Source organism: Bidens hawaiensis, unplaced genomic scaffold, assembly GCF_021521415.1.
Source record: "Bidens hawaiensis isolate Kalapana, Puna unplaced genomic scaffold, B.hawaiensis_p1.1 tig00008036_1, whole genome shotgun sequence".
In the NCBI taxonomy this organism is placed as follows: domain Eukaryota; kingdom Viridiplantae; phylum Streptophyta; class Magnoliopsida; order Asterales; family Asteraceae; genus Bidens; species Bidens hawaiensis.
In genome coordinates, this window is record NW_027491563.1 from 401,946 (window position 1) to 415,582 (window position 13,637).

Below are 13,637 nucleotides of genomic sequence, written 5' to 3' on the forward strand. Positions count from 1 at the left end.
TCAACATGTCATGGTTCTCGCAATCAATGCAAAACACGTGTTGATGACCATTTGAGCATATCACAACAAAAAGAAAAGAACCTGAGCAAAACATGTAATTATAAATCATCACATCCAAATGTACAGAAAACACAAATGCAGGATGCCCATTATACGCCAAATCCATGATCTTTTGAAACCTCGGTTTTCTGATGTTAGAAGTTACAATATTTAATGTGCATGCTGTCGATATTTAAAATCGTCTATCCATCCATTATACGATTCTAAGAGCCATTTACCAGTGCTAGTCATTCAGATGCCAAAGATTTCCAGTTAAATTTAAACATGGTTTGTTGAAGATCATGACCCTCGTCTCCATTTTCCGCACCTTCAAACAGAATCACCATAGTAACATCTTTAATATGATGCAGCCAGCATTTCCTAGAGTAATATGTACAGCACTTTGGATTCCTTTCTCTTGACATTATCTTCTCCTTCAAAAACTAAAACCAAAAAAAAAGATTATAGATTATAATCCAATATTCAACAAAGCATAATCTTTAACAAATCAAAATCATAGAAACATTACATTTAAAAGCTCGGAGTTGGAAGATGACACCAACGATAACATCTTCGGTCGAGACATTCGTAGTAGATTATCAACAAAATCCTTTAACTTCATGGGAGATTTGATAAGTTCTAACATGAGTTTCTTTGACGACACATTCTCGAATTTTGGTAATTCTTCATGAATAGTTATATTCTTCAACCACAATAAAAAGCAAAATGAATAAATTAAAGAGAAATTATCAAATTAGAAGAATAGAATTCATAAAATCAAAACGAAACTTAATACCTTATTGGAGCTAACAATCGATTTCCAGCCTCCATTTTTCACAATTATCCGCAAAAATCTCTCCAGGTCACTAAAAGTATAAGATTCGTTTTTTCTAAGCTGTAAATGTAGCTTTGCTACATACAAACTTGAAATGTTCAAGAGCATAAATGGAATAAACGGTATCCTCTCACCAGAAAACTCAAAGGCAGACAGATTCGTGCATTAATCAAAGGATCTATAGTCTTTTTGCATCTGATTATAGATAGTTCCGTAAGCGTTTTGCTCAATATAGTTATCTGCTCAAGTCTAGTGCATTCTCTTAATACTAATTTTTCAAGATACGGTAACTTTTTGATCATATCTTGAAACACTTCATCTGTCAAGCCCGGATCTTTAATTGATAAATACTTGAGATTTTCACAGCCCGACAAGTTTATATCGCATAACCACGAGGTCTTCAGCCAACACATAAAACTTACAACACTGGCCAATGCAATGTTGATCGACACAAGCCCATGGCAATCGTGTAAGTGAACCCATTGAAGCTTATGAAGAGTTGAAATGTGTAAGTAACCTATTCCCTTGCAATTTATTAGCCTCAAATCCTCGACCGAAGGGCAACCTTCAATGAAGTTGTTGATCAGATCTGTGTTTACATGTGCGTTCTTTATCGATAGCTCTTTTAAGTTACACAGATTGATGATAACATTACTACCGAACTTGCAGCCATACAACTTTAGTGAAGTTAAACTCTTGGAAGTAAGAACGATGTTAGGTAATAAATAATGTCTTCTTACGCTATTTTCTTCCACGTGAATCTCTAACTCTTTAACATCTTTGTTTAAAGCAGCGTTAATCCAGTTATTCATGGGCGGTATTAACTTCACATTAGCTTGAAACAAAGAAACCTTGAACTTCTGAATACTATGCATCGGTCCTAGTTTTTCTGCTAACAAGCTGTTAACAAAAGTTATAAACTTATCGGGATTATATCTTCCTGACGCTTTAAACTTTTTCTGGTCAAAGTCAAAGGAGAAAAACGAACCGAATATCGATCTCCATTTCTTAGACCAGACAGTGACTCTAGTAACATCTTTTGGACAACGAAGAAGTGAAAGAATGTGGTGAATAATGTGTTCGGGTAGTTCCGATATTTGATCCATTGGTTTGACTATTTCATCAACTTTATCAGTCTTTTCCATCTTCCTCTTCTTTCTACCCTTAACACCCTTCCTTGAAATACACAAAACACTTTCTCTTTGATTCCGTAATAACCGACACACCGTTCTTATATGACCCAGTAATCAATGTTTGGCCGTCTTTGACTTCATCAACGTTTTGTAAAACTGGTTTCTTACCGCACCCTGCTGAATCGCCCGAACGAAATGAATGTTCTGTTTTATGCTTTCTTCTTTTGATCCTCAACTTATATGCACAAAGTTTTCTCTTCAACTGATTATCAAAAAGCAACCGCCTGGTTTTCATAAACATTTTAAGTTACTGAAGAACTTAGATTTATGCTGCAGAAACTACTTTCGATAATATAGAATATCAATTCACAGCAACCTGATGCAAATAGATATAAACCACACGTCATAACATTGTACTGAACCACGATGTTAATAGATATGATTAGCTGATTCAAGATTAGCTGATTCAAACTAGCACAAAACTTTATTAGTGCAGATGTAAACTAAACTATTTGCCAAACTAATGACAAGAAAACACGCATCAAAAGTTATACGATATTATAGGGGTGTTCATGCAACCGAAAGAAACCAATCTGAAACCGACCAAACTGAGAAAACCAAACTGAAACAAAAACCATGGTTTGGTTTTATGTTTTTGTAAAAAGTGAACTGTTTGGTTTTGCATGTAGGAAAAACGGGAAAATAAAAAAAAAACAAATTTCTAGCTTTATATTATTTTAATTTAGTTTAATTAATTATAGGAATTTTAAAAATCTGTTACCTCAAAATATTTAGTCCGAGTGTATAATAATCAATTAACAAAATAATTTATGCCCAAATCATTCTTTTGGGCTAGTTCTTTCTTTCGGCCCGAAATTTTCAAGCTCAAATGGCAAACCGAACCCAAACCGAAACCGAACAGTTTTCAAAAATTCAATAACCAAAAGTTTCGGTTTTTGTTTCACAAACCAAACCGGGCACCCCTAGCTCAAATGGCAAAACCGAAAAACCCGTAACCAAACCCAAGCTGAAAAAAAAAAACACCAAAACCGAACAGTTTTCAAAATTTCAAAAACTGAACCATCCAATTAACTTTGTTTTCAGTAGGATCGATTTTGCCATTCAAAAGGGGTGGCTTGCCCACTTACCTGCCTCTTTATTGTAATTAGATCCTTTTATTATAATGTTATTGTTAAACATCAGTCAAAAATCAAAACCCTAAAAATAATCAATCAAGTAAGTAAACTCGCCCAAATATTACAAACAATAGATACAAAACTATAAACAATTAAATCCATTACAATCGATTCATATCAAAACTATAGATACAAACTTAATTAAATAGCAACATGATAATGCAATTATTATTATTATGATATAATAACGTAGTGATTTAATTGATCAAACAAATTGTAATTGTAATTGTAATTGTAATTATAATTAACAAACAAACCTGTGTTGAGTTTGTCGAATCGCAGGGGTCTAGGTTTTGTTTTGGTGCATCGTTGATTATTGTATACATCGGTCTGATCTGACGTCGGTTACTTGCAGATTGAATAGATTTATTGATTGATGTTAGGCTTCTTGATTGTAAATCAGGCCCATTAGAAAAAGAGAGAATTATACTTTTTAAACAAACTTCAAAGGGATTTATTATTTTATTAATTCTATTTCAACAAGCTGTGCCGCTACTCTCTTTTGAATGGAAAAACCGATTCTGTTGAAAACAAAGTTATCGTTCTTCGGCGTCGTTGAGTTACTGTGCACAATCCGCTGAACTTTTTAAAAAACGTAGCACAATGGGGGGCAAGAGAACCAAATGTATCGACGCAAAAGAAATGAAGGTGTGTTGGTTCTCAATACACACCTTCTCGTGCTTAGCAATTTTTCCTGTTTCTGCCTTTAACAAGGCCGATTTTCTTTTTTCAAAGTAGTAGGTTTAAAAAGAAAAAAGTGGTTTCTAGGTGTCTAACAATGGACCAAATGGATTTTAGGTATCTAGCCATCTCAGATAGCTGGATCACGTTTATCTCTACTAGTGGCGTTCCATGTAAGCGATAACATATACATTTGTTATGACTGGATTAGCCATCTAAGATGTCTGGATCCAAATTTATTCCATTGTAGAACTTGATGGTAACCGGATCGAAGGTCAATTTTCGAGAAATAGTTTGCCCCTTGAAGTTGGTCAAATAAGTCATCTATTCGTGGAAGAGGGTATCAGTTTTTTATGGTAACTTTGTTTAATTCCCGGTAATCAATGCACATTCTAAAACTTCCATCTTTCTTTTTACAAACAATACCGGTGTTCCCCAAGGAGAATAACTAGGATGAATGAAACCTTTATATAACAACTCCTACAACTGGTTAGATAATTCTTGCATTTCAGAGGGTGCCAGCCGGTAAGGTGCCTTAGCAATGGGGGCTGATACTGGGATTAAGTCAATACGGAATTCAACCTGTCGGTTCGGTGGTAATCCAGGTAGATCATTGGGAAAGACATCGGGGTATTCACGTACAACAGGGATATCTTCTATGCGCTTCTCATCAGGGTTCTTTATGGTCACATTTGCCAGGAATGCCATACAACCTTAGCGTAAACATTTCAACACTTTGAGATGAGACACGAGAGGTAATATCGAACCACACTTCTCTCATTGTACCACAATCATCTCACCATTCGAAAAGGGGATTTTAACTGTCTTGTCGTTACACACAATCTCTGCCTTATTCTTGGTTAACCAGTCCATGCCGACAATAACATCAAAACTTCCTAACTCTACCAGGAGTAGGTCAATAAGGAATGGGTGGTCATTAAGAATAATGGAACAGTTTTGGACTATTTGGTTGACAATTATAGAGTTACCGTTAGCGAGTTCTATAGTATAGGGATTTGTTAGTTCACTAATTGGCATATTACCCAGGGATACAAAACTAGTGGAAACACTTCTATCGGCACCCGTGTCAAATAATACAGAAGCATATTGATCAGAAACAACAAATGTACCTGTTTCATTGTTGTTTGGTGGAGCATTATTGATTTGTTGCTGGTTTGTTTGTATATTGGCATTAACACCGGCAGTTACTTGAGTTACAATAAGTGGTATTGCTGCCTGCATTTTCCGAACAATCATCTCGGCTATTTCTGCTTCAGTCATGGGGGTTGCTTTCTTCGGGGCCATTCTATAATGATAAACAAATATAAGCTAATTAATACTAATTCCAGTCTACGGCACTGTGTAATAATAATCACAATAAATGTTATACAGGTAAACCAGATAACATACTGACATTTCACAAATTGTTCTGTACATTAATAACAAAAGGTAAATAGACTTAGCCTGATAAAGGCCAGTGCTTGCCTGTATATTTATCAAAATCTGTCACTAAGTGACTACTAGACTTAACCCTATAAGGGTCAGTGCTTGTAATAATGTACAAAATTGTGCCCCATGTTAACATAACATACTACTATATACATACATGGAGTATCAAAAGATCACATACACATATCTGTAACATCTTGCATCTATCCGTACAAACGATAGGCTAACCACAAACATAAAAACAACAACACCGTAATCATCCAGTAACAGTTCCATAATCGAACTGTCACCATATCCAAATACCTACAGTGGTAGGCATCTGACTGCTACAAGTTCAGTACTATCTGCTGTAACGTTGATAAGCACTGGGTCATGTCCCTCATTTCCTGGTTAATGTTAGCTATGGCTATCGAGTGGTCTATCACACGGTCAGTCAGAACAACCATCCAAGAGTTGTTTCCTGCGTTTAGGAGATTAGGGCGAGGGGTAGGTATACTCAACGAACGGGATGATGAAGTATCTGCCCTAGGACGTGAAGGTCCTAAGGTCCTCCTCGGTAGTGGGTAGATCAAAATGGAATCGAGGTAGGGTAAATCGGGGTTACCCAAGTACGAGCAGTCTGTTGGACCTGCGCAGTAGCTGAAGTCATCGGCGACAGGTGTATAGGTGGAGTGGGTGACCTGGCTACTCTAGCAGGCGAACAATACTGACTGTTAACTTCGTTTTGATCCCTGCGTGGTGACCTGGGTGGATAACTATCGCATCTGTAGCCGGACAGATCAGGCACATTTCTGGGTAGCTCTCTACAAATAACCTCTTCTTCCACCTCTTCCTCATCCTCCTCCGGTTCCTCTTCTGGGTCCTCCTCCTCTGGATCCTCCTCCTCAGCAGAGATTACCGGTTCTTCTTCCGGTACGTAGTTGTTATTCCTTGACATGACTCCGCACAAAAGTTAGTTATAAGAATAATATCTATTGCTAGCGCTAACTATTGTCGAGAAGATTAATTAACTAAGCCAAATTTAATATTAATTATATTAGAATATAATATTAGTTTTATTAAAAATTTTAATTTTAATTATTATTAGAATTAATACTGAATATAAATGAATATAATATTCATAATAAAATTTACCGTCATTAACAGTATCATACGTATACGTATTTATACACCTTGATTCAGGTAAACACGTATGAGTGTTACACACACACACATATATATATATATATATATATATATATATACTTACACATTACCTTTTATACACATATGTTGCCACTTTTAATCACACGTTCCGCGACTTCTCCCCGAATTCTCTCGTACAAGCAAGTCTGTTATTATGTTCCGAACCACAATAACTCACTTGACCTACAAGTTCATCCCGGCATCAATCAGTATATAATATTAATTTATTATTTAATTATTTTCCCAGGGTTAATCGAGCCTATGGTTATATTTTAGGTACCCTAAGGGATAACCTAATCCTTTATAACCAATGGCTCTGATACCAACTTTTGTCACACCCCGACTAGCACAATGCGGAAGCGTAAAACGGGAATGTAACAGAAACCTCTGGTATCAACACATTGTTTATAAAGAAACATCACAAACTGTAACGTCCGTTAATTTCCGATAAAAAGGTTTAACCTTGTAGTGTTGTGTACACCTTCCGGGATTGACCCGGCATTCTCCCGAGAGCTCCTTGCCACCCTCGTAAACGTATTTTATTTAACTTTCTTACAAGTTCACCCATTGTTAAAGTAGAGGGACTAGGATGTATTATTGATATTATATTAAAAATAAATAAATAAACCTAAACCCTACACCCCTAGTCCGATTGGCGCCCCCCTCCCCCTCTCTTCTCGATTTCCGTGCAAGACCAGCTCATTTTCGGCCATCCAAACTTCACTTCTAGGTCGGTATTTAATGTCTACAACTCTTTTTCACCTTAATTCTTCCTTATGGCGCGTTTATTTGTCGAAATTCGGTTGTTTTTAGGCTTGTCGGGTGGCTGTCCAATTGGGCAGTTTCGGGGCTGTTTCAGCTAAGGTTTTTGCACCACAAACTTCCTAGGTATGTCACTTACAACATACTAAAATTTCATGGTCATTGGAATTGGTTAGGTCGGCCAATTGTTAATAGTTTGAAAACTAGGATTCGGTTGACTAGTTTGTGAGTTGTTGTGTTTAACGCGTTGTTTGAGGGAATTGATAACCAATTCGAATGTTGTAGACTCGGCATGATATGTTGGCTGTGTAAAACTAATTTTTTTGAGTATTTGGGGTGAATTGGTTGTCGGTTACTTGAACGGGTCGGTACGGCGCAAATTCGCGTTTATTGGTAATTTGTGCATCGTGCTTGCGAATTACCGACCCATTCAACTCGTGTAGCGTTGTGTGGACTTTTTGGCTGTGATTTTACTAAATTTGGTCCACACGGGGCTGAGTCGGTATCTAAGTGCATAAACAACACGTTAACGCGCGTATTCGATAAAGTCAACAACTTTCGGGGGTAAATTGGGAACCCTTTTGTCCCCGGGATTAACTAAGGGTGGTTTTGGTAAATACATGGCCTCGGGGGCTGATGTAATTGTATTTGGTAATGTCAAGGCTTTAGGTCAATCAAATCATGTTAGAACGTCTCGTAGGATAAACGAGTCGGTACGTTTAGCTAGTAATCTTTGTGTGCAATCCGACAGGCTTGTAAACTGTGGATTGGCTTTGAGGTTCTCAAACCCTTTGGTATTTGTGTGGCTTGTCTCAGGTGAGTTCATGATGCCCTTTTTACTCTTTTTACGTTTTGGGCTAGCATATACACCGAAATGCAAATTTTATATGATTTTACTCGTTACAACGATCTGAATGGTATTACATGGTCTTACTCGTGATTGTGCATTTTGAAAGCTATATTTGAATTATTTGCTACGCTTTAGGATATTTTAGACTTGTTTATGGTCTTATATCCTTTAAGGTTACATACGTCGTTGATGGTCTAGACTCGAGGAAGTCAACAGGCTTGATAGAAATTGAATACGAGTAGACCTATTTACTTTGTTCACGTTGGGATGATACACATATATATATATATATATATATGTATGTATGTATGTATGTATGTATGGAGGTATGTATGTATGTATGTATGAGTATGTGTTACCTTATAGCCTACGGTTGTGTGATGACATTTAGTTCCTCGTGACTAAGAATGATGTGAGTAGGCTTATTGATGTGTGTGTGCATGGTGATCACGGCCGGGTCAAATATATTACTCGGGTTTTCAAATCCCGTGGTGGACAGGCCCGTGTGGCGTGATCATCATTTTGGCGGGTCAAATATATTACTCGGGTTTTAAAATCCCGTGGTTAAGAGGCTCGTTGTATGTTGAGCCGTGATCGGGTCAAATATATTACTCGGGTTGTACCCATGGTGGAGAGGCCCGTATCACGTGCTTGGATGTGTAAGCTGTGACCGAGTCAAATATATTACTCGGGTTTGACCCGTGGTGGAGAAGCTCGTGTCATATGCTTAGGTTTTACCGCGTCCGGGTTAAATATATTACTCGAGTCTTGACTCGTGATGGAGAGGGCTGTGTACGTGTGTTCGACGATGAATGTATTATTTGGTGAATTATATTGTTTTCCTCTCTATTGTTTAGAACTATAATTTTTGAAATAAAGTATGAAATATAGTTTATGAAAACCTGAAGTCACTCAGCTCTAGCTGACTTTGTGTGTATGTTAGTTTGACTTTCAGGTTAAGGATTGGAGGTTATTGCTTGGACGTGCTGGAGACTACTCGGAAGGTTGAAGGCATTCTGGTCAATAATTTCAAATAAAACGGATATTTTATTTACATTCGATTTTGGACACTTGTACCCGTGTTTGGGACTTTTAACACTTAAACTTTTTCCGCTGTCATTTACTCTGAACTGGTTTTAAATACAAAGAATTGTTTGGTTTTAAATTTTTGTGAAATTGTGGATGTGATTACCAACTGTAGGATTCCCGGGATTCGGGATCTTACACAAACTAATTTACACTATATTACATTTCATTGTTCTATCATTGTTTTACAGTCTAGGTGATACAAACCAAACTAGTTCGTTAACTATACGATCTTACTACTAACACCCTTGCTTCTATTCACATAGCATCAACCACACACCTTGGGTAAGTAACAGATCACCAAATAATTTCGATATGGGTACACCTGAAAAGCAGTTTAAAACGGGTCAACTACTAGAGTTGGTGAGTTTCACGAGTTTCAAGCAAACAGTTATGAATATTCACAAGTTAACACTTGTAATCATGATATAAATATGTATGTATGTAAATGATGTAATTATGCTAAACTACAGTGAAGCCTTGACTGTTTGTGTTGCGTGCATCCATTTCCCACGCCCAATCAACCACTGTGGCCCCCTTTCCGCCCACAATATGCCCCAAGTAGCTATGTCTAACACTACATAGCGTGTTTGTATATTAATGGTCATGGGCAAATGGGGTAAAGTCTCAGCAACACATGCCGGCTCCGTTTGGGTTTGTCAAACCAATAGTACTATTCACAAGCCACCGGCTCGAAGTTAATCACTGTGCTAGTGGGGACTTTCGGGTGTTAGAACTTAGATAATTCACATCAGTACATGTTTCAGGTATGTATATGTAATCAAACATGTTTTTCACCCCAAAAGTTCGTAAAACAGTTTAGAAGTGGGGTCATGAAACTCACTGTTTAGTAGGTAATCAGTAGTACGTCGGTTTGAGGTTTGAGTAACTTGAAATCACGGTTTCCTATAATCAATATTATAATAATATTAATATTTTAATATTATTATAATCTTAATACTAAACTGGGCTGTATAACTAATCTGGGTATAGTTGGAACGCCCAGAAAGTGGCAATAGACTTAGGTTGTGATGTTGTTCAATGTCTAATACTTAAAACTGAACTTGGCTCAGATTCCCGTTTTTCCCGGCTGGGCCAAGTTGCTCGTTTACGCGTTCATAAAACAGTTATGGGGAAATGAGCTTGGGTAAATGTGTTGGTTAATAAAATGATTAAGTTATAAAGAAAGATCACATATTGGGGTCCCGGATTACCTAAAGGGCCCGTTTTTGTTAATTCAGTTTGATTTGAGAAAAAACGCGCACAATATATCCGTATTGTCCAGGTTTCTCATAGAAAAGTTCTTTTTTACTTAATTAATCCAAAAATATGATTTTTGATCACTCTTGGTGTTTTGATATTCCCGCAGGTTCGTTAGTCGCGAACTTGCCGGTTTTTATAAAAACTGAATATGTTTAATCTTCAGATTAGCATAATTAATTAACCGTTAATTTTTAAATTATGAAAATTTAGCCACTTATCAATTAAAATATGTAGATTTTTATAAAAATATTTCTGGAATTATTTACTGATTTATTAATTTATAAAAATTCATTTTATCAGCTATATTTCGCCTAAAAATCGTCTGTTTATCCCAAAAAATTTCCAAAAATTCCTGAATACTCAAATTATGTCCCAAAACAACCTGTATCAATTCCAGAATGTCAAAAGCTCGAGCGATATTCTTTTCGGCCCAAATTCGGCTGTAAAAATTCACACGAACGCATATGCACAAAACACCCTTAGACTTCTCCAAATGATCCCAAAATTAATTTGTGATCAAAATACAATAAATTTGAGTTCCCGGAAAAATTTCATAATTTTTGAAGCATTTTAACTATTTTTCCCCATTAAACGTCCCAATTCGGTAATAAATTCGCCAAATATTCTCGGATGGTCGAAAAATTACCAAATTTGAACAGGGACTCAATGAAATGGTCCCTGATGTCCCTGAAAAATTTCAAGGCCTAATAATATGCACGTCACAACCTTAACCTAAACAGCCCGTAAGCGAGTGTTTCAGCATTACCTTAGCGGTTTTGGTTCGTTTCCTCCTTTCTAATCAACTTTTCAAGTTCTTGTGCTCCTATGTAGGCTAGATACAAGTCCTATATCACAAACCAAGCAAGTTTCATCAATAGAACAGCCCTTTAACTTAGGGTTTCGGCTAGTGCACAAAAACGAACTTTTGAACCGTAAAAATGCCGTTTCAACCCTTTAATCCGTGTTTATTGTAACACCGTGAAAATACCCCATCTAGTTTTGGGCCTATATTGTCAAGATTAGAAGTTAAGGGGCTAAAAATGCCATTCTGAAAGTTAAAGGACTGAAAATGAAAAATTTAGGTTTTTAGACCCATCGCGTTACGCGATGGTCCTTTGACTAACTTCATCGCGCTATGCGACAGAGAATCACACAATTCAAGAAAAAGGTAGGTGTCGCGCTACGCGATGAAGAAACTCACTGGTCTCATCGCTCTACGCGATGACCAGGTTAAGTAACCCGGGACACGTGGCCAACCACGTGGCAGCTTCTGGTTAATTGCGGCATCGCGCTACGCGACGGCCTTGGGGAAAAGGCTATCGCGCTACGCGATGGTCTGCAAAACTCACCTATAAAAGGGCAGCTACGGGTTCAAGTCATTTCATCCCATTTCACCTTTATTTCACACACTTAACCTAGGTACTCGTGCCAAGAGCATTATAGGGTGTCGAGAGCCGTTTTCATGAAGAACCGGGGTGTCGTTACGCTGTTTAATGAGCTGCTAATCTTGTAACGAAGTACAAGCTGAATTGCTGCTGATTTCTTAGCTCTTAAGTCTCTTCGAACCGATTAAGGTAAGATTAAGGTTAAGTTACTTTACTAGCTACTTAAATACATAAGATATAACTTAGTTAAGGGTATAGTCGTTAAACTATCATTATTTTCCAAGTAATGTTTTATAAAGCAAAGACGTTGCTTCCACGTGAAGTAATGTTATCAAAACTATTATTTTGACAGGCATGTAGTAACTGGAAGGGGGTATCATTAGTAGACTCTTCTTGCCTAAGGAAAGCAATTCGTACAAATCCCAATCAACCGCGGGACCCGTTTGCTTACTTGGAGAAGTTTGCCAACGTGATATCCTTTATTAGGCCAAAGCGTGCTATTCCAAACGTCATATGTAAATTCAAAGTATTTTCATAAAACGACTATAACTATACTAAGGTTATGACAGACCTAAGAGTCTGCTGAAACTGAATCAGACTTCAAGTCTGCTGATCAGACCTCGAGTCTGCTGAAACTGAATCAGACTTCAAGTCTGCTGATCAGACCTCGAGTCTGCTGAAACTGCAACAGACTTAAAGTCTGCTGAATTATACCAACTAGGTACTTATGCATACCTATTATGAATATAGGTTAATAGCATACTGAAGTCAAGGAGGTTGATATTTCCTACTGATAACATAAGGTGAACACGTTAACCTTTTACTGTCTGAACTGATTTTACTCTTGTAATAGACAGGTTGTTTATTACAAAGAGTCTAATAAATGTTTGCGTGAGATATAATCTCTAAAATCGTTATAATACAAAATAGATAATAAAAAGCAACTTAGACCGAATACACATGTGTCTGGATCCAAACATAACTGATAATTGGCGGAAAGGGGGCCACAGTGATAATTGGCTGAAACTGCAACCAAGTCAGTCATAACCGGTTCTCCAACAGGGTTATATAGCCTAGGGGAAGGTTGTCTCCAAACAGGGGCTATATACTCGGGGAACCTTTGAATTGTGTGTGTAGGGCAGTGGTATAAATCCCGGGAATGGACAGGCATTCCTGCTGAGTTTGTGAAACAGAAAACTATGTTTGTATTTAACGACTGTTATAAATGTTTTATCGAGTCAACGTTTCACCAGCATATAGCTGACGTGTTTTTCCACCCTTGCAGGTAACTAGATGATAATAGATGATATACAAGGATTGGAGTCATAGAAGATCGCTCGAGATGGCTTGTTTTTGAATATTACAAATCCTTGTATTATTAATATAACGGTTTTGTAAAACTGAAACTCGGTTATTTAATTCCCGAGTAGTTTTGATAATGTAAATTAATATTTTAATATTTAAAGACTTCCGCTAAAATAAACCCGCTACTCTGATATATTTACAAAACAGGTACCAACTAATGGTCACACTCCTAGGCCCTGGATTGGGGTGTGACATTTATGGCCAAAAAAACTATCAAACCAGGTTCCTTACCATGTGTATGATCAAAACATGTTTATGAACCATTTTTAGGATTTTTACATGGTTAGGAATGATTTTTGGCAATCAAACTATGTTTATTTGGTATTAATCAATGTTAAACAAGTGTAAAAGTAGCTTATTTAAGTTGTTTACCTTAGGGTTTCTTGATATTTTGGCTGGAGAAGAAGA

At 37.0% G+C, this 13,637-nt stretch overlaps 1 pseudogene across 1 annotated transcript; it reads right to left on the bottom strand.

Moving 5' to 3' along the window:
* Window positions 1-281: 281 nt before the first annotated feature.
* LOC143636636 (uncharacterized) lies at window positions 282-2,308 on the bottom strand (annotated as a pseudogene). Its single transcript, XR_013154274.1, has 4 exons — window positions 2,093-2,308; window positions 836-2,037; window positions 569-742; window positions 282-482 (listed from the first exon to the last, which is right to left on the bottom strand). The product of XR_013154274.1 is annotated as an uncharacterized LOC143636636 (transcript).
* Window positions 2,309-13,637: the final 11,329 nt, after the last annotated feature.